This window comes from Diabrotica undecimpunctata, chromosome 5 (assembly GCF_040954645.1).
Source record: "Diabrotica undecimpunctata isolate CICGRU chromosome 5, icDiaUnde3, whole genome shotgun sequence".
Lineage (NCBI taxonomy): Eukaryota > Metazoa > Arthropoda > Insecta > Coleoptera > Chrysomelidae > Diabrotica > Diabrotica undecimpunctata.
Window position 1 is genome coordinate 89,122,502 of NC_092807.1, and position 26,468 is coordinate 89,148,969.

A 26,468-nucleotide genomic window follows, 5' to 3' on the forward strand; every position below is an offset into this window, starting at 1 on the left:
ACTAACAGCAGCAAAGAGAGATGATTGGGAAAAAATCGAAGATAAAATGGAAACAGATTTGGCAAAAGTAACCAAAAGCTATTTTACAGAATGCTGAAGACGATAATCACACAAAAAAACATAAAACAACACTTTGAAGAACTGCTAACGAGTATAAACGTAAACGATATTAATGAAGAACAAAATAATATATTGGAAGATAACACAGAAAACTCAATACACGAGGAAGAACTAGAAGAAACAATGAAAACGTTGAAATATGGAAAAGCTCCTGGAGTGGATAGAAAAACAATAGAAGTTATAAAAGAACATTTGAAAAATGTAGAACAAATATTACTAAAAATAATGAATAAAATATGGAAAATGAAGATATACCGGAAAATTGGAAACTATCACTAATATTACCCATGTACAAAAAAGGAGATAGGAGAGAATGTAATAGCTACAGATGATTGACGTGCTATGTAAATGTATGAAACTTTTAGAAAAAATAAGAAACAAACGATTAAGACTAATGACAGAACACACATTAAACGGAGCACAAAGTGGATTTAGATGTGGTAAGAGTATAAAGGATCATATATTTACTTTAAAATAGATAACACAAAAAGCTCTGCAAGAGAAAAAGAAAATATACGTAGCATTTCTTGACACAGAAAAAGCCTTCGATAAAGTACCAAGGAAGAAACTATTTAAAATATTAAGAGAAAATGGACAACGAGTTACTAAGAATGGTACAAAAAATATACAATGAGAACAACAATGCCGTAATTTGTAATAATACATCAGATAAGTTTACAATAAATGTAGGCTTAAGAAAGGGAGGAGCACTTGCACAATACTATTTATAATATTTATCAATAAAATTATTAAGAAATGCACGCATGCATCTTCGTTAAATCAAATACAGGGTAAGTCAAAATGCAAGTACATTATTTTCTTGGTAATTTTAAATAGAATAATCACTATCGAAAATTACTAATATCGTACTTCAAATTTTATAAAGTACTCTCTATACCTAAAGTTATCAGATTTCTAGACATTTTTATTTTTCCATCAAAGTATTAATTTGATAGATATTTTAATGTTTACCAATAATTATTGTGAGTTGGCCATGATTGATTTGTCAGAAACTGACAGTTTGACATTATTGTTTATTAATTCAGTAACGAAATAGTGACACAGAAAAAAAACAATTTATTTCAAATAAAATTTATAAAAAATAACCAACGAAAAATTAAAAAAATAATAACAACACATAGAAAAATAAAAAGCAACAGAAATTTTAACTTATCTTACTTAAGTAAAGTGTTCAAAATTACCTCCCAAAACATCTATACACTAGCGGACCAACTCGACATCGAGTTTTTTAAATGAAATTTTTATTTTGCGAGAAAAATTAAGAGATCAATACAAACAATATAAGCAACATTCATCAATATAACATTCATCAATAATAATGCAAGTAAAAAAAAAGTGATTATGGAAGTCGATCTCAAAACCGGAATGCAATTTTTAGTTCATCAAATGTCGACATGGATATCATTTAGCAGTTAATTTTGCATGCTGATCACGAATCCGGTGTCAGATTTGCTCTATCTTGACGTTTTATGCGCGTTTCGGGTCACTTCCGGTGTCGGATCGCAACCGGAAGTACATATTTAGATTCGTCTCGACGAGACATTTCGATCCATATATACATTGTGGGGTCTAAAACTTAAAGTAAATTTTAACTTCCGGTCTTGACAATCTCATACGTAATACTAATAATATTCCGAAAAAATATTTTAATTATCTAATATGGTTTTTGAGTAAAGTGGTGGACAAGAAAAGGGCGTTTTAGTATATAAGATACTTGATAGCGGTCATTAAAAGTATTGCTTACATTACTAAGCATTTGTAAAGAAATATTTTGAAATGCAATTCGGATTCTATTTTTCATATCATCCCTTGTTGTTGGAGGTATTTTATATACTTCGTTCTTAACGTAACCCCAAAAAAAATGAGTTCATTTTATTGAATTCTGGTGACTGTGGGGGCCACCTTACCGGTCCGTCCCTTCCGATCCATCTTTCACCAAATTGATCATTAAGTTCACCATGTACTAATTCGTTGGGGTGCGCAAGAGCACCGTCATGTAGAAACCACATTTGTTCACGTATATTAAGTGGAATATCTTCTAATAATATCGGTAACTGATTTACGATAAAATCTAAATAAATCTCATCATTTAAGTTATCTTCAAAAAAATATGGTTCTACTACATGGTTACCGACGATACCTCTCCACACATTTAGAGACCATCTTGTTTGACTATGTGTTACTATGTGGTATGGATTACTTGTTGAATAGTAGTGAAAGTTATGCCTATTAACAGAACCGTTTAGATAGAATGTAGCTTTATCACCAAATAGGACACAATCAAAAAAATCTCTCTGCTCATTAATTTTTTCTAAGGCCCATTCATATTCATATTATTCATTTCTGAAAATCATCATTATTTAATTCTTGGTGCTTTTGAATATGATAAGGATGCATCTTGTTTTTAGATAGAATGTTTTGAACAGAGTAGTATAACTAAGGTCTTGTTCATTGGAAATGCTCCTTATACTTGTGTGTGGGTTTTCTGTAACTGCCATCAACACACTCATTTCGTTTACCTCTGGTACACTAGTTTTTGTTCGTTCATGTTTTTCATAATTCACTGAACCAGTGCGGTTAAATCGATCTTTCAATTTTTCCAATGTATCTTGTCTAGGTTGCCGCCTATCTGGAAGCCGTTCTTGATAAATGTTAGCTGTTAGTAATGGATTTTTATTGCATTCCCCCAATATCTAGATCATATCTACGATTTCATCAGTAGTAAAATTCATTATTGCTAATTTAAATTGAATTAATTACTGAATTACTAAATAATAATTGTTGCTAATTTACGATGTACCCCAATACTGAATTAATAAACAATAATTTCAAACTATAAGTTTCTGACAAATCAATCATGGCGAACTCACAATAATTATTGGTAAACGTTAAAATATCTACCAAATAAATACTTTGATGGAAAAATAAAAATATCTAGAAAACTGATAACTTTAGGTATAGGGAGTACTTTATAAAATTTGAAGTACGATATTAGTAATTTTCGATAGTGATATAAAATATAGGGTGTTCTATTTAAAATTACCAAGAAAATAATGTACTTGCATTTTGAATTACCCTGTATTTGATTTAACGATTATTATGAAAACGAATATGTTTTATAATTTTTAACAATTATTAAAAAACTATGGTTGCAATAGATCAATGTTCCTATACTCCTTTTTAATTATACGGGGAGTTAAACTTGATACGATTTTCAGGTAATATTGGTTATAACTTTTTAAATACCCGGTATAACATAATAAAACTTTACATTGTTGTGATGTGGAAGTGAAGCAGATTTCAAATTTAAAATAAAATACAAGGTGTTCTATTTAAAAAAACAAGTTTGGTCTGCCACTATCTTATGGAACACCCTGTGAGATTGTAACTAATTTTAAAATGTGGAGTTTAAAGATGCCTACAATTTTTGTCAATAACTTTTTTTTGTAAATTTTACTATAACAGATCTACTGAGCTTCCTCATACTAATCAATCACCCTGTAATATGTAATATATATATATATATATATATATATATATATATATATATATATATATATATATTCGCTAATCTTCCACATACTTATTGAAACAGTGAAAAGGTTAAAATCAGGAAAAATCGACAGAACCGGATGAAATCAACAATGAATTAATAAAAAAATTGGGAGAAGAACTATTGCACCAGACTCATATACTAAGAAAAAATATATGGAACTCGGAAAATTGGCCTATGGAGTGGAAAACAAGTGGTAACAGTAACTATAGAAGAATCATGCTACTGAACACCACATACAAAATATTAACAAGTATCTTGAAAAACAAAATAGATAAATTTACCAAAATTACACTAGGGACTAGGGCAGTACCAACAAGGCTTCAGAAAAGGAAAATGAATCATACACGCCATTCACCTACTTACAGTGATGTGCTACGAACATGATATAAATTAAAACCTACAATTTATAGACTTCAGGCAAGTCTTTGACTCTGTAAATAGACACCAACTCTAATTCGAAATAAAAAACATGAATATACCAATAAAACTGATTAGATTAGCGAAAATTGCAATAGACAGATCTGTAGCAGAAGCTATAACAGACGAAGGAAATACAGAATCCAAAATAGGATTTATGAACACATCATATTTCTGTTCGCAATTCTGGCTCAACGCCGGTTTCTCGGAAGATCACTTCAAGCATGCTTCTGATAATCTTCCAATCCAGATTTTCTAGTGCATGGCCTATCTTGGGTAAGCACAAATTCTTGATGACATAATTTCACACAAATTTTTTCAAATTAGTTAGAGCACGCCATATATTCTCGTAGCTTGCCCTGTCTGTATACGACTTCCTGGTCACCATATACAGCAAAGATCGAGGACCATCTTCTAACATCAGTACTCTTCCAACTTTAGGTTGCTGGTTTTTTTAACTCGTCCAAACGACCGAACTTCTTATAGAATACAGATGAGATTTCTTTAGTTATCCCAAGATCTTGGGCAACATAGTGGGCTAGAGAGACGTTATGCGGAACACTAAAAAGATCCTGCTGAACTTCTGTCGTCACGCCGAATCTAGCACTCTTTCTCTCTGCGTAATTCGACATAAATTCATTAAAGCTTGGTCGCCGGTCATCTTTGATCTCATGTTGAAGGGTTCGTGCTTTTTCTGTTTCATTTGAGCCAGCATATGGTGCAAGACGATTTATGTGAACTACTTTTGGTTTACCTTTCGGCAACTTCTTAATTCGGTATATTACGTCATTTATTCTCTTTTTAATTTCATACGGATCTTCCCATTGTCTTTGCAGTTTACGAGACAAGCCTCGACACGTTGTGGACTATAAAGCCAAACAAGATCACCTACTTCATAGCTTTCATTCTTGCATCGAGAATCATATTGATCTTTCATTCTGTCACTAGCTAACGTTGGGCAAGTTCATGAATGTTATTCATTCTTAACTTCAGGCGGTCGACATAATCTTCGCTTGCAACATGTTCTTCGGAAGGTCTGCAGCTAAACTCTAGGTCGCAGGGCAAACGAACTTTACGACCTAACATCAGGCAGGTTTGAGTCTGGCCTGTAGTTTCATTCACGGCCGAGCGGTAGGCCATTACGAATAAATGAATGTGCTGGTCCCAATCTTTTTGATGTTCTGATACAACTTTGGACCATTCCATCTGATTGAGGATGCAAGGGTGTCGTTCTGGTTTTATTCACACCAATCAATTTACAAACGTTTTGGAAAAGGGTTGACTTGAAGTTTCGCCCTCGGTCGGAGTGGATCTCCAAGGGAACACCAAATCGGCTAAAGAATTCTTTAACAAGTACCTCTGCAACGGTAGCAGCTTCTTGATTTGGTATCGCATAGGCCTCAGTCCATTTCGTACAATAATCCATGGCTACCAGGATATATTTATTTCCATCATTTGTCTCTGGAAGTGGACCTGCAATGTCGATTGCTACTCGTTCCATAGGACTACCAACATTGTACTGTGTCACGGATGCACTTTTTTTACCAACTGGACCATTACTGGTAGCACACAGTTCACACTTCCGGCACAATCTTCTTACATCATCTTTACAGTTCACCCAATAGAACCGTTCTCGAACCTATTGCAGAGTATTCGTGATACCAAAGTGTCGACCTGATGCACCGTCATGCAACTGACGCAATACTTCTGACACTTTACTTTTAGGTACAATCAACTGAATCTTAGATTCTGTACCATCATCGTTCTCAAAGGTTCTATACAGAAGATCATCTTTTAGCACTAAGCAATTCCATTGGCTCCAGTAACCCTTGACTTCTGGACTACATGCACTAATGTCTTGCCAAGAAGCTCTTTCACTTCGACGCATCCAATCCAATACTCTTTTTATACATATCCAATACTCTTTTTATCATCTGCTTGAGCGTCTTGTAGCTGTTGAGGCTGCTATTGATTATTAATGACGGTGGTTCGTCTTACGGGGTAAAGTCGTTCTTCTAATTTAAGACAGTAAATACAATTTGCACTGCACGGCCGTCTCGAGAGGGCATCAGCATTTAAATGAACTCTTCCAGCCCTGTGTTCGATCTCGTAATCATATTCTTGTAATCGTTCTAACCATCTTACCATCTGGCCCTCTGGATTAGGAAAGTGTAAAAGCCATTTTAGAGCGGTGTGATCCGTACAAAGAAGAAACTTTGTGCCATACAAGTATTTATGGAAATGCTCGCAAGCCTTCACTACGCCTAGCAATTCTCTCCTGGTAACGCAATAGTTTCTTTCTGGTTTCGACAAGACTTTGCTAAAGTAAGCGATGACTTTCTCCTGTCCATCTTGGGTTTGGGAGAGAACAGCTCCTATTGCACTGTTGGTGGCATCGGTGTCCAACACAAATTTTCCTACCTGTCTAGCGTAGCTTAAAATCGATGCACTGACCAGAGCCATTTGTAAGTGTCCGAAAGCTCTTTGACACTCTTCGCTCCATGTATATTCTTTGCCTTCTTCTGTCAACTTTGTTAATGGCTTGGAGATGTTGGCAAATCCTTTGACAAAACATCGGTAATATGTACATAGACCAAGGAAACTTCTAATTTCGTGTTTATCTCTTGGTACTTTGGTACTGGCCAATCCTTAATTGCTGCAAGTTTTTTAGGATCAGCTGTTACACCATTACTTGCTACAATATGTCCCAAGTACTTCACTTCTCGTCGAAACAAGTGACATTTCTTCGGACTTAACTTCAAATTCGCTGCCCGCAATCGTTGAAAGACTTCTGTCAGATTATTGGCATGTTCATCGAAGGATCTTCCAACCACAATTACGTCATCAAAATAAACCAGGCATGTTTTCCATGTTAGACCTCTTAAAACTGTCTCCATTAATCTTTCAAATGTAGCAGTTGCATTACATAAACTAAAGGGCATAACTGTGAACTGCTAAAGCCCTGATCCTATCGAGAATGCAGTTTTTTTCCGATCAGCTGGCTCCATGTCTACTTGCCAATATTCACTTTTTAGATCGAGTGTGGAGAACCAACGTAAACCAGAAAGAGTATCCAAAGTATCGTCTATTCTGGGCAAAGGATAACTATCTTTTTTAGTTACCGCATTGAGCTGTCGGTAGTCAATACAAAAACGCGTTGAACCATCTTTCTTCTTTATTAGCACTACTGGTGATGTCCATGTACTGTTTGATGGTTCAATTACCCCTTGTTTGTTCATATATTTGATGATGTCTTCGGCTTTATCTCTTTTCGCAAATGGAAGTCGTCTAGATTGTTGTCTGATTGGCTGAGCGTCTCCGGTATTAATTTTATGCTTTACTATGCTTGTTTTGCCCTTATCCTTCTTATCAATGGCAAAAACATCTGGAAATTCTATTAGCATAGACTTCATTTTTTTAGTTCGTTCATCATCAAGATCTTGGCACGTTTTAATCACCATCTCAACAAGCTCCTTTGGATACTTAGATTTCGATGGTTTCTCATTAGTATTCATAGAACAAATCGAAGCCACGGGAACACACTGTCCAATCAAAGTTCTTTTACCTAACTTAATAGCAGTTTCCTTCAAATTCATAACTCTTACAGGAATGACATCTCGAATTCTTACCAAAGCTTTTACCGTTAGGAACCCGGCATTGTTTACTTCTTCGACCATCCTTAAACTTCCCTCTCGACAGTAACCATCAGGTCTAGTCATCAAAATTTTCTCACTATTACCGGGTATTGTAACGTCACAAGTAGTTATTAAGCTGATAACATCTTCTTGGTCTTCATGAAACGACAACTCTTCACCACTGATCTCGAGAACCCCATCTTTGATATTCAACATAGCCCCAACTTTCCTTAGTAAATCCATCCCCAATATGAACTCGTCGGAAATCTCTGCAATTAATACTCTATGTTTCACTGTGGTCTGGCCAATGGATACTGACATATTAGCCTCGCCATATGTATTAATTATCTCACCAGTTGCTGTTCTAAGCTTTACTGTTGCAGGCGATAATTTAAGATGGCCTTGTACTAATTCTGGACGTGCAATAGTTCTTGTGGCACCTGTATCTACCAAAAACGATCTACATTTATTATTGATACGACCCTCGATGTACAAGCTATGAATTCCAACGGAGGACGTAATGTTCACAGTTGCTATGTGGGCTTTGTTTCTCGAGGTCGGCAGTTGCCCCTTGGTGTCGACTCGTTCTAGTTTTCCTACTTTTGTATCATTTTCTTGCAATTACGGCGATTGTGACCTACGTTACCACAATTCCAACATCTGGAATCGCGTCTCTTCGGCATCGTGTTACGAACTACTTTTCGTACCATTTCTTCCAGACGTTCATTGTTTGGTTCGTCGCCTTCTTCAATGGTTCTTACTCGATGGCTCCGTGAATTTTGACTAGCTGTTTTATGTTCCAAGGCAATAGCGAGCTCTTCATCCAGAACTTTCGGTCTTGCTAGTCGTAAAGCTTTCTGTAATTCACTTTCTTTTAACCCATTGACGAAGGTATCTACAGCAATTTCTTCTAAAATGTTGTCTGGTACCTCCGGATAAGCCAACCGCACTATACGAGCAACATCTTGCAAATTTTCACTTGCTCGTTGAATTCTATTTCTTAGTTGCGCCTTGCACCTTGTTGTTGATGGGCATCTCCGTAACGTTTGTCTAGTCGAGTGAACAAGGTCTGGTAATATTTTTCTTCACCCTTAGAAATCGATCTTAGTATATCCGCAGCATCACCTCGTAAAGCAGCAGTCTCAAGGAAACATCCTTTTCTTGTTCTGTCCAATGATTGGCTGTCGCAATAGCTTCAAATTGTCTAAGGTATATGGACCAAGAGGACTTTTCATCAAATGGTGGCAATTTTAATCTCATATGATGTGTCGTTTCGTCTCTCGGTGATTCTTCTTTCACTACCGGATCTAAGGCTACTGTATTAACTGGTGGTAGCAATTTTGTATTAGTTATCATGCTCTCTAACTGTTTGATCTTCTCTTCTACTTTATCGGATGTTTTAGAAACTTCTTCAAATTTCTCATTGTTCTTTCTACAAGTTTCTTCCATCATTTGAGAAACATTTTCAAGTTTCTCGCCGTTTTGTCTACCTACTTCTTTAATAATTTGAGACGTTTCATCCAATCTTTTGGAAACGTTCCCGAATTTATCATCATTTTTTCTAGAAGATTCTTCAATCATTTGTTAGACGTTTTCAAATTTATTTTCGTTAAAACTGCTTCTTCTGCTGAAACTGTTTTACTGAAATTCTACTAGCAGCATCTTTGGTCAGGCACACACGTACTTTTTAAATGTTCTTTCGTACAAAGATCACTACCAAACTACGCGGATGTTCCCGACGAACAATACTTTTCAAAAGTTCAAATATCTTTTTCAAAAGTCACTGCTGAATTTATTTTTTAAATAAATCAATTATCCCCACACCGGACACCAACTGTACTGTTTTTAAATAAAACGAGCGGTTCGAATTTATATAAATATATTTATTTATAAGTTTACAGCACGAAAATATCTTATCAACTAAACTTAACTCATAGAAGGTATGCTTATATATAAAAGTTATTATGTATTAGAATATTCTGGCGTAGTCCACCTCTAATTCGTTGCTTGTCGGGTCGAACTCTCCAGCGGTCGACAGTTCTTGTCGCTTCTAGAAGGACAGATCATTCTCGTCCCGGCCTGCAACGGTTATATGGGCTACGTAGAATGCATGTTCGTATATATATATATATATATATATATATATATATATATATATATATATATATATATATATATATATATATATATATGTATATAATATAATATATATAATATATAATATATAATATATAATATATAATATATAATATATAATATATAATATATAATATATAATATATATAATATATATATATATATATATATATATATATATATATATATATATATATATATATATATATATATGTGTGTATATATAGTTTGTACTCATTTACTATTTTAGGCATACTTCTAATGATGTCCCATAGTTCTTTTACTTCATTGAGCTTTTCTTTTTATTTATTGTGCCCAAACTATTATATACGTTATTTTCACAACGTCCCTATCATTTCTTATATTGTGTGTTATACCAAAATTGTTGTTGTTTTATTTTATTTCTTTTTTTATTATTATATTTTGTACTTTCTTTGTTCGCTTTTGTATTAATCAAAATAAATTTTGTATATTAATACCTTTTTGATGGTAATTTTTGAACAAAACGGAAATGCTTGCGACATTTTCCAACTCTTACGTGCAGTTGTTGTACACCCTTTCAAAAACAGCATCGCCTGTATGGAAAATAAAATGAAAATACGAAAATCCACGATAATACCCGACGTATATTTTGCGCTCGGCGCCAAATTGTTATGGAAAATGAAAGGGGGTGAGGCTGAAGAGTTCGAAAGGGGGAAAATTTGGGAAAATGAAGAATGGGAGCCCCGGGAAACAAAGGCTGAGGTGCAGCGGTTCCTTAATTTCTATTCGCAATCAACTTTTAAATAAAAAAAATTGTTGGTAGTGGGGAAGAGTGATAATTTCATTCAAGAATTGAAAAAATTTATTAAAAGAATGAAGTTGTAGATAAAGAAGGTGATTCTGACACAAGCAGACCGAATCTCCCATCTCGAATGTAGCCTAAATAAGGTTTGGTACCATTTTTAAAAGATAAAAGAACAGAATACAGAACATCAAAAAGGGGTTCAATGTTTGCGAAATGTACCTATATATATATTACTTCTTCTCATGGTGCCTATCTGTTACAGATGTTGGACACTAACATTACTATTTTGACGTTCTAAAAAGTCCAGTAGTGGTCAAGTTAAATAATTTTTGTAGGTTATGAAGCCAAGATATTCTTCTTCCTGGATCTTTTTTCCATGTTTCTTGCCTTTAAGTATATTCCGAAGTAGGTCTTACCGTTGTTCAAGGTATTCCAGCTTGCGACGTTTTATCCTGTTTACCCATTCTGCCTTAAACTTTTTCGTTGGGAACTTTGTCTATCCAAAAAATTCTCAACATGCGTCTATAGCACCACATTTTTAATGCTTCGAATTTCTTCAGTGATGCTTCAGTTAACCCTCCGTTAGTCGCTATCAGTGTCACAGACCGACGACAGAATTATTCATTCGAGATTTACAAATAACTGTTATTTTTTTCTAAATATATACAAATCCATCTGCAAAATCGCTACATGGAACGTAAGAAGTATGTATGAACCTGGAAAACAGGAATATACAGCAAGAGATGTTGCGACTGGAGATTGACATATTAGGAATAAGCGATACAAGATGGATCAGCTCTGGCGAACTCAATACAGACAATGGACGAATTTATTACTCTGGAAGCAGCGACACTCAACACAGATATGGAGCTGCTATGATCCTCAGTGAAAAAGTAACGAGATAAGTAACAGGCTTCGTTCCGATGTCCGAAAGAATTATAATGCTGCAGCTATTGACAACCCATGGAAAAATGAACTTAATTCAGATTTATGCGCCAACTGCTGACAAAAATGAAGAAGAAATAGAAAACTTTTATAGCGAACTTCAAAAAACATTACATCTCACAGCATCTAGAGATATAACAGTGATCATGGGTGAGTTCAATGGAATAATTGGCGAAGAAAGTGCTACCCTAATGTAGGACCATATGGGCTTGGTGAACGAAACGACAGAGGATATCGCCTAATAGAATTTTGCCAGGAGCATAATGTTATAGCCTCGAATACATTTTTTAAATTACCTAAGCGACGCCTTTATACGTGGAAATCGCCAGCTGACAAAGACAACAAAGTCGTCAGAAATCAAATTGACTACATCCTAATAAAACACAGATATCGAAACTCAATTCAGGCAGTAAAGGCATATCCAGGAGCAGACTTATCCTCTGATCACGGTCTTCTTATTGCTAGGTTTCAACTTCAACTAAAAAAGACGCAAAAAAGTCGCAACAACAATAAACTAAAGTCAGAAGAAACAAAAGAAAATCTGAAACACTAAATTAACACAAATCTAGATAGGAACCCTAGAAATAATTGCAACGTAGAGCAGCTGTGGCAATTTTTCAAAATCTCTATAATGGAGCCAAGTAAGAAAGTACTTACAACAACCAAATGTAAGAAAAAAGAGTGGATGGCCGAGGAAATTCTAGAGTTGATGAATGAAAGGAGAAAAAACAAAACCATCAATACGATCCGCTATAAACAGCTTCAAAACCGAATAAAAAGAAAAATTAGTGAGGCTAAAGAAACCTACTTCTCTGAAAAATGTAAAGAAATAGAAGAACTGTAGGAAGTAGAGTAGGAAGTAGAAGAACCTCGAATATATTGCTCGACAAAAATGGAAATATTATATTGGAGACAGAACAAAAACTACGACGATGGAAAGAGTACATCGAGGAATTATTTCATGACCAGAGAGAAGCTAGTGCTAGACCCAGAGGTAACCAAATCAGAGGTTAGTTAGGCATTAAACTCAATGAAAACCAATAAATCTGCTGGTCCAGATGAATTACCAAGCGAGCTATTAAAGTTGGTCAACGAGAAAAACCTAGACATAATAGTAGAACTGTTTAACGCTATCTATACTACGGGAATCATCCCTAGAGAAATGTTGACATCAGCATTTGTGTGTTTGCCAAAGAAAGTGAATGCCAAAGAGTGCAGTGACTATCGAACCATAAGCTTAATGTCACATACCTTCAAAATTCTGTTGAAAATTATCCACGCCAGAATTCACTCTAAACTGGAGCTGGATATTAGTGACACACAATATGGGTTCCGCAATGGTATGGGTACCAGAAAGGCACTATTCTCCTTCCACGTGCTGATGCAGAGATCTTTGGATGTTAACCGTCCTCTTTACGTCTGTTTTATAGACTACAATAAAGCGTTTGATAAAGTAAAACATGACTCATGGAAATTCTAAAAAATAAAAACCTAGATGAAAGAGATTTAAGGCTAATAACAAACCTTTATTACAATAAGCGAGCAATAGTATGAATTGAAAAAGAGACATCTGAAGAAATGGAAATAAAGAGAGGAGTCAGCCAAGGCTGCATACTATCACCTCTATTATTTAACGCTTATTATGAAGAGGTAATTCGAGAAACTCTGGAAGATGAAACAGTCGGCATAAGAGTAAATGGAGTCTTAGTTAACAACATCAGATATGCAGATGATACAGTAATAATAGCCGATAGTCTACAAGACCTGGAAAGACTCATAAGTAAAATAGTAATGTGTAGTAGGGAGTACGGACTCTCGCTCAATATCAAAAAGACGAAGTATATGAAAATTTGTAAAAACAACCATAATTCTAACGAAATCTTGATAGTAGATGGCCAGCAGATTGAAAGAGTAAAAAAGTACACTTAACTAGGAACACTTATAACAGAAAATAATGATTACACTGCAGAAATCAAAGTCAGAATCGAAAAAGTACGCCTAACAAAATGTTACGTATACAATGTACTATACTATGGAGTGGAATCATGGACGTTAAATCTAGACACAATGAGACGACGAGAGACTAGTTACGAGCAATGAAGTACTGAGAAGAATAAGTAAAGAGAAGGAAGTGGAACTTACAATTAAAGAAAGAAAGCTACAGTATCTCGGACATGTGATGCGGAGTGAGAAGTATGGCATCCTGCGACTCATAATGCAAGGAAAGATAGATGGCAGAAGAAGCATCGGAAGAAGACGAATTTCATGGCTTAAGAACCTGAGAGAATGGTTTGGATGCAGCTCAAAACAACTATTTAGAGCTACTGCCTCAAAAATTAAAATAGCTATGATGATTTCCAACCTCCATAGCGGAGATGGCACCTGAAGAAGAAGAAGTTATTTTTCTATCGCCACTTTCTATACCTCTCCCTATCAACCAAACTTATGTTAGTGTACATTCTTACCAGCCTGGGGCTAGTTGTGCGTGTTTTATAGTTATTTTCGGTGCGAGACTCCGTAGCGACTAACGGTGTAGCTACGACTTGTTGGCATAGCTTGCAGATCAGGTAAATATTTAGCATCTTATTATTGCATTTTATCGGTATTTTTGTCAGTTCTTATTTATAGATGTCCTTTGAAGCCGAACAAAAAAGCTTGTTGGAATTATGGGAATTGGCTACCGACGATAAAAATTATTTTGACGATGAGGGAAGTAAAAACAAAATTGATCAAATTGAGGAACGTGATGGCGGAAGTGAATCGGAACAAGATGTGACAGACGAGGAAGAAGAAAGTGGAAGTAATACCTTATCGTTTATTGGAAAAGATGGTGTTACCAGATGGAAAAAGGCTGTTCCACCGAGAAATGTTAGAAAAGGCAAGAAAATTACAAAGTACCTTTGCCGATGTCTAGATTACCTACACGTGACTTGAAGACTCCCAGTGATATTTGGAAACTTGAAATGACGTGATTTTCTAAGAAACCTTGAAAATGAGCTTATGTATCCCTATCTAAAAAGGCGAGATACTACTACAAATCTGCCAGTTAGCCTCAAATGCTGAATTCGCCAAATTTGCGGCATCACAGATATAGTTCTTGCAATTCCAGAAAGAAATCAAACAAAGAGTCGTTGTGCATTTTGTACTACCAAAAAGAACAGGTGTACTCGCTTTTCATGCATAAAATGCAAAAAGTTCATAATATCATATTCATGGAATATGTCAGCTTTCCCTGAGTGATGCTACAACATAAAATGGCTCACTTACTAAATCAAGTGAAATGCTTGCTTTATATTTTTGTTAAAAACCTAAGTTTTAGGTTTAACTTTTTTTTAGTTAATGTATATTTCTCTTAACTAAAAATTACGAACTGTTGTTCCTTCATAGTTGTTGTTGTTGTTCATAGGTTTTAAAGATTGATTTCTAAAAATGGAAATTTTGCTACGACTGCTCAATGAAAGTTATCAATTTTATTAAACTCATGAGAGTCGAAAAAAATAACAAAAATCGCGCCACATTTATTTATTTAACACCTTTATAAAAACTGAGTTTATTCTCGGCAAAATGCAAAAAAAGCTGATACAAATTTTATTGAACATTGATTTCGCGCGCGTAACTGACGTTCAAAATCGACGGTCGCTTAAAGCGTTGATTCTAAGAGAACGGTTTATTCTACACAAAAAGTGATTACAAGTAAATGTGGTAAACTTTTTTGCATCTTTTTTAAGGTCCCAAAATTAACATTCTCGGCAAAATTCAGCTTGTCCGTATGATTTTTCTGACGACTGGACTAAAATCTGCAAATAGTTGTGCCATTAACACCTTTCATACCGGAGCACCTAGTCACTACATTCTTAACTGTTGTTAAAGGTTGTTGATGAACAAGGGAATCATGAACATTTAACACAATAGTTTTTTTCTCTCAGAGTATATGCGCCGTTTTTAAGTTTAGCAGCAACAGATTGAAACAATGATGCCATTTTAACTCATGGACTGAACGGATGACGGTATCAAATTCGTCACAAATTTCCTTTACTCGATCGACAGGTAGGCAGGTATAGTCGACACGTAATTTCGTGAGAAAATTTATAGGAACCAGAACGGGTAAAATACTAGAAAATGGCAACAATGTCAGAGTGGTCACTACTTTATTGAACAGTAGCGTAGATATCTAATTTTTAATTAAATAAAAGTTTTTATTTTTATTTAATTTTATTTAAGAAAAAGTTTCATTTTCTATAAAGTTTAAATAAAAAATATTGGCGTTGTTAACTTCTGTGATATATCTAGGAAGAGATAACACTAATCGACTCGGCTAAATAGAACTTATTGTAAAATAACAATACCTATAAAAAATTGTTAATAAAAGTAATTATCACATACAATTAAACAAATGTTTTATGTACAAGTATTTAAGTATACAAACGTTTTAATAACACAACTGCTCATAAGTTTTAAAACTTATGATCACATTTTATCCCTGATAACTTAGTTATTGTAATAAAAAAATAGAGAATTCATTTTTTAAATTATATACAGGGTATTCTATTAACAACTTTGGTTTGACACCGTGTGAGAGAAGACTTAGTACCTTAATAATTTAAAAATGGGTAAGAAGTCTAAAACTTGTATGAACATCTTTTTTATATATCTAGCAGGTATTTTCTAATAACCTAACCTGTACTTTGATTTAGAAAAAGAACTTACTAATCTACTCAGAATCACTGTTATCACTAGTATCAGTTGTATCTTCTATATTTATAGTTAATTTGGTTAATGCTAGTAAATATTTAACATAGTCATTTTCCACTGCGATTACATGTTTGATTACACTTGTATAGTTGGTTGCTGTGATCTTTGTGACTTCTCTTCTAATTAACTGGAGAGCAGTAGACAAAAATTTAGGAGCCACGTTTCTTCTTCTTTTATTTCCTTTAAGTTGTGTCCATATTAACTCTATTGGGTTCAATTTACAATAGTAAGGAGGAAGTACGATTGTAAATTGTAATACTGGGCATACCAAGCACGGTATGCCCATTACTGCGAGTACAGTTATCAACAACATATTCCTTCTGGCACTGTCTACTGTAAACAACCTCCAACAATTGCTTTTTACTATATGATGAATCAAAGTACAAATCTTTCTCAAATAAAAATTCTTGAATTTGTAATTTGTTTCAAGTAATATTTGAAATTTTCTCATTAATCTTGAATAATATGATACATTGTCCATGATAATCACACTATATTTAGGTAATCTCGGAAGAAGAGGTTCTTCAAACCATGATTCAAAAATTAAACTTTCCATATCCTCATGATAACCTAGAGACGCGTTGTAATATTTTTTTGCAGATATTAATAATACATCATCGATCCATATATTTTCTCAACCGCAGTGTAAAATTATAATTCTCTGTCCTGTCATGAGTATCACACTAGGTCTCATCTAAATAAACAACATTTCGTTTCATTTTTTGATACTAAGTTATCTATCTGATAGAAATGTTTCTTAAAGAAATAATTATTCTAGTACTTTCCATTATGGCGCTTGTCTAAAGTTTTGTACTTAAAATTATTGGCTTTAAGAAATAATCGAAGTGTTGTTGCTGAATATAAGAGAATATCCTTTCGAACCAGTTCACTTCGAAGGCTTTCAATAGTTGAAAAAATATTAGCCGCATCCATTTTGTATATTGTTATGATTATAGGTTCCTTTAGGTGCGGTTTTATTTGTGTGAATTTGCACAATCCTTTCTGCTCTGTCTAGAAGATGTTTCTCCTATAGTCTTGTAGCAGATTGCTTTGGACACTCTGATAAATACGTTTCTACAATTGCTTCTGATTTAGACAATTTAGAACACAATCCTTCATAAACATGTTTCAGCATATGTTTGGATGGTATCATCAGAGAGGTATTGAAAATGTCGCTTACATTTTACTACACGGCTTTGTAAAAATATTCCAATTGATTACAGGGTTCCACTGGCTCTTCAGCTGCAGAATTATTATCACACCACGGGTGCCACATTTCAAAAGTATTTTAGTAAAATTATAAAGTTTACTGTTCTTCTACATATTTTTATGTACTTCCGTTCTTTGTGAGTTTTATAAAAACTAACTTCTGTTTTTTTTTTTCGAAAAAACATTAAACGTTTACATCTATGGTTCCTGAGTTGAACTTTTTTTATACTTCATTTCCATCATATTGATAACTGAAAGCATTAAAATTGATGCTCGAACTTCTTTTTCGATGTATATATATATATATATATATATATATATATATATATATATATATATATATAAGAATTACTGGATATTAGTGACTGTCGATATAAACAAACAACACAGTTTATTACTTTATCTTACTTTTTATTTATTATTTTACTATCTGTACCTAAATTTTAAAGAATTTTAGAATGTATTTTGTCCATTATTTTATATGTGTGTTATTAATGTTGAGTGTTTATGCTTTTATAAATAATCTCAACGACTAGTAAGTTGCACTGAAGAATTGTAATATTTTATAAATATTTACATTTTTTTCTTATTACAGTGTCTTGAAAAAGGAATAAAACCATTCCGAAAGCTAGACAAAAAGTCATAAGAGTGTTTCATTAACATCCCGCCCAATTTTCTGACTGCAACCCTAATAAACTGTGTTGTTTGTATATATATATATATATATATATATATAATTCTGGAAGAAGAGATTTTTCAATCCATGATTCACAAAAAATCCCTCCACCCTCCATATCCTCATGATAATCTAGATTCACGTCATTTTTTTTGCAGATATTAATAATAAATCGTCGATGCATCCATTTTCTACACCGCAGTATAAAATTATAATTCTGTCCTTTATTGGGCGGTACTGAATTAGAACACTTTTTGTTATTATTCGTCCAACTTTTTTTCACGGTATCATGAGTACCATACCAGGTTTCATCCAAATAAACAATATTTCGTTTAAAAATAAAGTTTAAAATAATATAAAATATTATACTACCTACCCAAGTGTAAACCACTGGACAGTTGAAACAAAATTTATTGGGGTAACTTACTTTATGGTTTCGGTCGCTCAGGCAAATATTGTTATCTTACGCAAAGAATGCATCGATGATAACTTTATCTGAGCGACTGTACATATTTTACCAGGCTCATCTAAATGGAAATATCGAAGAGAATATTAAAACTTTGTATTATTATACATATCAGTCATTGATAATTTCGAAGTTAATAACTACTCCTGGTAAAGTACTTTTATTTTAATTTGTATTGCCTGCTTTTATTACAGATAAATATATTTTTACACAGTCTCACCGAAATACGAGGCGACTATACCCCAAAGATGACTTATCAAATTTGTCAGTCATTAATAAAGGATTATCTCCTATAATATAATATAATATAATAAGACAAAGTATTCTATAACTGTAATAGTATAGATATAAAAGTATAGATGTAATAGTATAGAATAGAATTGCATTTGTAATGAGCTGCCAGTTGGAAACAGATATACTTTAGTAAGTTTGTGTTCCACGTACCGATTCGAAGAATATTTTTTGATTTCCTTTTTCTCACATTGGTCGTCATCGTTGAATCCGTTTCGTTCTGAGGCAAAACCCTGCCCCTATCAACAAAATATTTGTAGGAGTAAGTTTATGTTCCACGTATGCTGCCAATTCCAAACCCTGTCCCTATCAACAAAATACTTGTAGGGTGCTAACCTTATTGAAGACTCTCTCCTTCTTTATCCGGGCTTGGGACAGGCAAAAGTACTGTTAAATTTTAAGCTACTCGATTCACCCAACAGCACTGCTGACGGAGTTGGTATATTTGTTATGGTTGAATTCCTCTGTGGTATATTCTGTCACTCGTAGCTCTTGAAATTCTCATGAATATTCTGATCTGAATCCGAATTGAGCTTCTGGTGTAATTTTTATTTTTTCAGTCTCTTTTTATTGCGACATTGCATGTTTGCAATTTCTTTTTTTATTGCGACATTGCAAGAAAAGGATATCAAAAGGTCAACTCTACGTCAACCAATCCCCTGTAGAAAGAGTGACGCACTACAACTACCTCGGCACTATAATAAATGAAGAATGGAACAACAACCAGGAGATTGGAACACGCATCGGAAAAGCTAGATCCACCTTCAATCGGATGGGGGCCTTCTTCAAGAGTCACAACCTCTCTCTTGATACAAAAGTAAGAATACTGCGATGCTACGTCTTCTCTGTCCTTTTTTATGGTGTTGAATCGTGGACCTCGAACGAAGATATGTGCAGAAAACTGGAAGCATTTGAGATGTGGCTATATCGGAGAATGCTTAAGATCTCGTGGACTGACCGAATCACAAATGAGGAGGTTTGCAGAAGAATGAATAATAACCGAGAGGTACTGACCACCATCAAATCTCGGAAGTTACAGTTCTTCGGACATATTATGCGAAATGAATCCAGATATGCTGTCCTTTAAGCCATCCTGCAAGGAAAAATCTTTGGAAAACGAGGTCCAGGAAGAAGAAGAACATCTTGGTTAAAGAACCTCAGAATCTGGTTCAATACAACTGATGGAACTTTGTCTGATCTCCACCAATTGTTGGGGGAAAGCTTATTAAATTCCTTTCCCCAGCGTGTACAGTACCAAATATTTTAGGACCATGGACTGTTAAGAGTTTCCTTCGATATATGTAAGCTGACTTTACGGCGATGATTCCTTATGTGTTTGGTTTGATAGCGTTTGATAGAGAATATTTACAAAATCACTATTACTAATTAAAGAGTTTGCTTCAACACATTGTTCATTGTTATACCGGCGTTTTAGGGGCGCGCGACTATAGAGAAAACTAATACACTTTTTTCTGCATTTTGGAGGCGAAGTGATGGCTTAGGTACCGGCGAGTACAGCACACACAGCCGCACCTTCAGCTAGTCACTTGAGACACAAATCACATCTGCGATTCTTTTTGGCTTGAATTTTTATCTAAGTGTCGACATGCCGGCGTCAAAAGGTTACAACCCAAGGCCCTTATAAGGTATTTCTTCTTTTTCTTATAGTGCCATGCACCTATAGTGCGTTGGCGAATTATCTTAAGGCCAGACGTCTGTCTTTTGCGGCATGCAAAAGATCGCCAGTGTTATTTAGGCCTGTCCAGTTCTTTATGTTCCTTAGCCACGACATTTGTTTGCGACCTACTCCTCTCTTGCCGTCAATCTTTCCCTGGATGATTAGTTGAGGGATTGCGTATTATAAGGTATTTATGACACAAATATTTTGAGGCAAGAAGTACAGTCTGTCACATAAGATTCCAGCCAATATTTGTGAAATCGAAAAATAAATTAATTTTAATATAACTTTTTTAACTTGTTGTTTTTACAACAACAACATCTGAGCAGCTTTTCCGCGCTGCTGCAGATAAGATAAAGATTACCATGATGATCGCCAACATTCGTAACGGATAGGCACATCAAGAAGAAGAATTGCATGTTTACAATCTACTCTATATACAGAGTAATAAGTAAATAGTCTGTAAGTAAAGTACCGTCCAGTGACAGTTCTCTAAGTATTATTGCGGTAGGTCTTCTGGCCATAGGTACTCTCTTCAATCTTCTTTCGGCAAGTGATTGGGTGAATAAATTATTTATTAGTTTATTTTTGTGATCAGTGGTGAGATTTTTATATTTTATTGAGTGATTCTTTATTATGTCCTTAAGTAATGGGATGTCCAGATCATTGTGAAGTGTTTGGTTAGATACATACCATGGAGCTTTACTTATCATACGGAGTATTTTGGATTGGAATGTTTAAAATATCTTCATATTTGAAGGTTTACTACAGCCCCATAGTTCTATTCCATGTGCCCACACTGGTATGAGTATAGCTTTGCACAGAAGCAGTTGATTTTCAGGAGATAACTGAGACCTTTTGTTAAATAGCCAGTTCATATTTTTTAGTTTAAGATCTAGTTGTTTCCGTTTAGTTTTAATGTGCGTTGTCCATGTAAGTTTTTCATCTGTATTGCAATCCCAAGTATTTGACAACTGGTTTTATAGAAATGGGAGTACTTATTATTAACATAAACTTGTGGGCATGTAGATTTTCTTGTTAAAGTAATTTGAACTGATTTGATAGCATTAACACTGATCTTCCATCGCTTAAGCCAGTTTTGTAATTGGTCTAAATGATTTGGTACTTTTTGTGATGCTCCATTAGGGTCGATATCCACTGCCAAGATTCCAGTGTCATCGGCAAAATTAGCTAAGAAGGTATCATTGTTGGTTGCAACGTCTGCTATAAATATCAGATACAGAAATGGGCCCAAAACGCTACCCTGAGGTACGTCAGATTGTATAATGTGGTAATTTGAATAGCTGTCTTCAATTTTGACTTGGAAGTAACGGTCAGTAAGATACGATTTTAGTATAAAGTATAGTTGGTTTGTTGGGTGTTAAATGCCTGTTGTATATGTAGAAACACTCCAGCGCAAAACTTTTCTCTTCGAGAGTGGTTTTAATTATATTTACTATTATGTGGCATTGTTGGATGGTTGATTGTTCACGTCTAAATCCGAATCGGTGTTGTGGTATAATTTCGTTTATGGGAACAACTTGCTCGATTTTATATAATAGTAGCCTTTCTAATACTTTCGACATTATTGGGAGTTGGCTTATAGGGCGATATGAATTCTGCGTTGCGGGCTTACCAGGTTTCGGAATCATAGTAACTTGACCAAATTTCCATTGTATTGGGAAGTATCGAAGACGTAGTATGCTGTTGTATGTTATTGTTAATAACACCACTGCTTTTCTCGGTAACTTCTGAAGTATTTCTCCGGTTATTTAATCATAGCCAGGAGCTTTCTTAGGATTTAGCATTTTTATTTGTTGTCGAACCTCTGTCGGAGTAAATGTCAGAGGAAGAGATAGTTAACATGGAGTTTCAAGATACATTCTTATATAACCATCTTCATTGTTATTAGTATCTGGTGCTGCGAATACAGTTGCAAGATGCTCTGCGAATATTGTTGTTTTTTCTGCGTTTGTGCGGGCCCAGGTCATATCTGTTTTTCTTAAAGGTGAATTTGTTATTGTCGGTCGTTTAAATTTTTTTGTAGCTTTCCATATAGAGTAGTCTTCATGTGAGAGGTTAGAAACGTAAAACTGGAAAGATTCGTTTTTTTCCTTCATGTAATGCTCTATTTAGTGTATAACTTATCCCGTTAAGCTACGTTTTATTTAGTGGATTTATCGTTTGTTGCCGTATGCGTCGAGCTCTTCTTTTTTCTGCTACAAGTTCTCTTATATGGAGGGGGATATTATGGTCTTCTTGCATACTTCTTTGGCGCTGTGGTGTTGCTTCCCATCCTGTTGTTTGTAAAACTGTTGTTAAATGGTCTACTGCTTTTTCTACATCTTGATTTTCTTTTATCCTAATATCTAGTCTAATCTTTGTATTTACAGAATTTTGGAAAACATCCCAGTTTGTTTCGTTAGTTGTGAGTTTGGGTGGTGGGTTCTCCATATTATGTGTGTTCTTAAAATTATTATTATTGTGATATGATCTGATGTTAAATCGAAGTTTGACTCTATTGCACTATGGATATTAGCTGTCCCTTTTGTTACTACTTCTTCTTCAGGTTTCTTCTTCTATCGGAGGTTGGATCATCATCGCTATTTTAATTTTATTGGCCGCGCTTCTGAATAATTCTAACGAGCTGCAACCGAACCAGTCTCTCAAATTTCTTAGCCAGGATATTTTGCGTCGTCCTGGGTTTCTCTTCCCTTGTATCTTCCCTTGCATAATTAACCTAAGTAATACGTACTGCTCGCCGCTCCTTATATGACCCAAATATTGAATCTTTCTAATTTTAACAGTTTTTATGACTTCACATTCTTTCTTCATTCTTTGTAATACCTCTATATTAGTTACTTTTTCAGTCCACGATATTCTGTGGATTCTCCTGTAGCACCACATCTCAAAGGAGTTACAACAAAATCTACCAAATCTGGGATTTTGTTGGGGTCCCTAGGCCAGTATGGTGGTTTTCCCGTTGATAAGTTTCTTTAGTTATTTTGTTGGATGATATTCATTAATGCTCGACCTTTAGGCGTGATTAATCTGGAACTTCATGTGGTGTGCTTGGCATTCCAGTCTCCTGCTACTATGAATTTGGATCCAAAAGTTTGTATGAAATCATGATACTCTTTGCTTGAAATGGGATGTCTAAGTGGGCTGTAGACTGATGATACACTGAAAGAGGTGTTTGTTTTGATTTTAATGATTGCTGCTTGGAGTTTTTCCGTAATATAAGGTTGGACTGCATAATGTTTAATTTTTGAATTAATAATAACGGCAGAGCCTGCATGTGCTCCTCCGTCTGGATGGTTTGCATAATACACAGTATAATAAGGTATCTTAATAACCGTCCTTTGTGTGGCATGGCTTTCAGATATTATTAAAATGTCTATATTCTACATTTTTAAAAACAGTTATATCTCTAGTATATGGTTTGAAATGCTATTAGCATTCTACGATGCAATTCGTAATGACTTGAAAGCTATTTTGTTATTTTGTTGACTGTAAATTAATGTAATGACTTACTGATAAATTAATGACTGTAGTTGTAGTTAAAATGGTTAAAATCATGCTATTTTGGTTTAAGAGAAAACAATCCCCTAACTTAAAAGAATTTTTAAAGTGAAAGTGAAAAACAACTATAGCTTCTAGTGTAGAGCTTATTGTACAACTGTAAAACAGTTTCGACATTTGGAAGTCATAATGTCAAATATGTACTAAATAATTTATTTCGCAATTAATAGTTTATTTTCAAAAAAAATATTTACAAAATTAAATTGCCACAAATAACACAACGTTTACATCTGAAAACAGTGTCATCATATTAAATAATTAAAACAGTATCACGAAAGTTTGGAAATTCGACAGTGATATCGCAGCAAAATATCCTCGAAATTGTACGGCACCTCCAGCAAAAGTTTGATTGACAAAGTTTCTGACCGCACGCTTCAGTCAACGGTATTTTCTAGGGGAAATGACGCGTTTTGGTGAAAGGACTCGGACGGTATTTAACTGTACTTTATCTTACCTGATGAGAACATTACGTAAATGGAAAGATAGCTGCTAAAGGATGTGTTTGAGATAGATGTTGGTAAATCCATTAATGGTTAAATTTTTTAATAGCTGAAAATGGTGTTATAATGTATTTCTTAATGTTTGACAGCACGCTCAATTGTGAAAAATACTAATTACGTGCACGTAACTTGCAAAGCAACTATTTTAAGGAGTTATTTTGAGCAGCAACCATGCCATTCCCTTAGGTTTCTCAATTACGATTTGTCTTTTTCCCAAACTCATTCTGTCTTCTATTTTGACTTGGATTGTGAGTCATATGATGCTACATTTTTGTCCAGACATTGTACGTCCATGATATAGCAGCTTTCTTTATTTTATTGACATTTTATATATTTTTTCTTCGTTTTTTGTAATACTTTAACATTCGTAAGATGATAAGTCACTAGATCTTTAGAATTTAGATCCACATCTCAAAGGAGTTAAGTCTTATTATCACGTCCCATTTCAACATCAACTATTCCACTTTAAAGTATAGAACACTGTATATGAATTTTCTAGTTAATTGGTGTGGCAAATGCTGGTTTTATAAACAAATTTTCAAAGCAGACTGTAATTATTTATAAAAAATCTTACCTTGTTAACTGGTAGGCTCGAATTCTAACCTTTCTTCGGTTATATTAAGATAAGGAAGAAAGGAAAAATTGAGGTATTTATTTTAAAATAACCGAACCGGCGTTTTACTATTTTTAACTGCTTCGAAATGACTACGACGACTTACTGTAATCCACAATATTAATTTGCCCACAATTGTGGCAAAAAACGTGGTACGGGAATTTGGTCAAATAAATGTAACGTGTGCTTAGGATAAAAATAATACAAGGAGGCCAAAACATACAGGGACATAATATAAGGACAAGGTTGACAAGGAGATAATATATTTTTCACATAATAACCAAAAACGTCACTAGTATGTTATATTATAATCATAATAGGCGAAGCTATAGAAAAAAGCGTTACAAACGTGGTCTATCACTCACATCGTATGCTGTATCAATAATATACAAGCCATGCTCCAACAACCGATAAAAACCCGATTCCTGAGATTGAATAGTTCTATAGAGATCCAAGTCTTAATGTATCGCACGAAAAAACATGTAATATCGATAATAATATGAGATCTCGACGCAAAAGTGGGAAAAGACAAAGTTGAAAAATCGTTGGTGAAAATAGACTGAAAGCTCCAGGATTATACACATGTAAATCGTCACAAGACAATTAAGAAAATTTCATTAGAAATTAGATAGACTACATAGTGATTAATCAAAGATACCGAAATAGCATTAACTTTAAGTGCAAAAACTTTTCCTGGTGCAGATCTTCCCATCAACCAACTTTCCTTGTAGCCAAATTTAAAAATAAACTAAAAAGAATCAAAACAAAAAAGACAGAACCAAAACCAGATATGATCTTACTAAAGAAAAAAGAAACGAAGCAAACTATAACACGCCACAATAAAAAAAATGTCAAGAACTTAAGAATATAAACACAGAGTGGAGGGAGAGAAGATCCTGATAAGTTGTGGTCTAAATTGAAAACAATAATTAAAAATGAAAAAACCATTGATGACTGATGGAATATTAGAATTGATGAATATGAGGAGACAACACAAAAATAAAGATAATGGTAAATATAAAGAAATTCACAAATCGAGGTAAAAGAGAAGTGGCTTACAGAAACATGTGAAGAGATAGAAGAC